The sequence below is a fragment of the Choristoneura fumiferana genome, chromosome 12 (genome assembly GCF_025370935.1).
Source record: "Choristoneura fumiferana chromosome 12, NRCan_CFum_1, whole genome shotgun sequence".
Lineage (NCBI taxonomy): Eukaryota > Metazoa > Arthropoda > Insecta > Lepidoptera > Tortricidae > Choristoneura > Choristoneura fumiferana.
In genome coordinates this window covers 12,045,903-12,047,408 of record NC_133483.1, presented here as the reverse complement: position 1 = coordinate 12,047,408, position 1,506 = coordinate 12,045,903, and the positions used below count along the sequence as shown (strand labels likewise).

Genomic DNA, 1,506 nt, shown 5'->3' with positions numbered 1-1,506 from the left:
TGCGCTGGCCCACATTTGCCTAGAGTTCTGGCATTATTTTACAGTCTGTGCATGTCATTCATATTTGCCGGACGCGCTGATGAAGACTGTAGTGGTGCCAATAGTCAAAAACAGGAGTGGCGATGCGGGAGACATAACCAATTATAGACCAATCTCGCTGGCGACTGTAGTCGCCAAAGTGCTTGATAGTCTGTTTTGGTCACAACTTGATAAGTATCTGAATATTCATCAGAATCAGTTCGGGTTTAGGCCAGGGCTTTCGACTGAAATGGCTATTTTGTCGCTCAAGCAGACGGTCAAGTATTACACGGACCGCCGGACAGCTGTCTATGCTTGTTTTCTCGACCTTTCGAAGGCGTTCGACCTGGTTAATTATGACATATTGTGGCAAAAGGTGACTAATATAAATATGCCAACAGAGCTGTATCGTATCTTTAGGTTCTGGTATCTTAACCAGGCGAACGTTGTGCGATCGTCGAATTCATATTCGGAGCCGTACAGGTTGGAGTGCGGGGAAGGCAGGGGGGAATAACCTCACCCAAGCTCTTCAACCTGTATGTCAATGCGTTGATTGAGGAGCTTAGTAGCACCTATGTCAGCTGCCGAGTCGATGGTGTCTGTCTAAATAACATTAGCTATGCGGACGACATGGTGCTACTGAGTGCCTCACCTTGTGGTCTCACGACACTGCTGGGCATCTGCGAAAAGTATGCACTTAGTCATGGCTTGCATTATAATGTCAAGAAAAGTGAGTGTATGGTCTTTCAGGTCCGAGGTAAGTCGCTGCCGCCTGTACCACCGATACGTATATATGGCACGCCATTAAACAGGGTTAACAGCTTTAAATATCTTGGTCATGTGGTTACATCGGATTTGAACGACAATGAAGACATAAAGCGAAAACGGAGGGCGTTGTCAGTTAGAGCGAACATGATGGCCCGCAGATTTGCTCGTTGCTCACCAGGGGTAAAACTGACTCTTTTTAGAGCCTTTTGTACCAATTTTTATACGAGCAGTCTGTGGATCGCGTGTGCGCAAAGGCAATTACAGCGCCCTACGTGTTCAGTACAACAATGCTTTCAGGGTGTTGATGGGGCTTCCACGGTTCTGCAGTGCATCGGGGATGTTTGCTGCAGCAAGAGTGGACTGCTTTTACACAATAATGCGCAAGCGGTGCACATCCCTAATGCGCAGGGTGGAGGGGAGCGCTAACGGCATCCTGAGGACATTCGCAGATAGGATTGATTTTCAGTACCTGAATCATTGTCATATGATTCATGTACTGACAAACAAGCCTATGTAGGTACTAGTAAAAGTGCTGATCTATTTTATCTTTATTTTATTTTTCTTTATTTCTTTGTTTCACTAACAATACGGTAAGCATCGTACATTTAACTAACACCATGTACCTAACATATTTATAATAATAATTTATAACTGATGGATCCTAGTTATCTGAATAAATAAATTTTATTATTATTATACAAACTTTCGCATTTATAATAT

General features: G+C 43.8%; 1 pseudogene; it reads left to right on the top strand.

Moving 5' to 3' along the window:
• The first annotated feature begins 609 nt into the window (after positions 1–609).
• On the top strand, positions 610–1,303 carry LOC141433687 (uncharacterized; annotated as a pseudogene).
• The last annotated feature ends 203 nt before the right edge of the window (positions 1,304–1,506 follow it).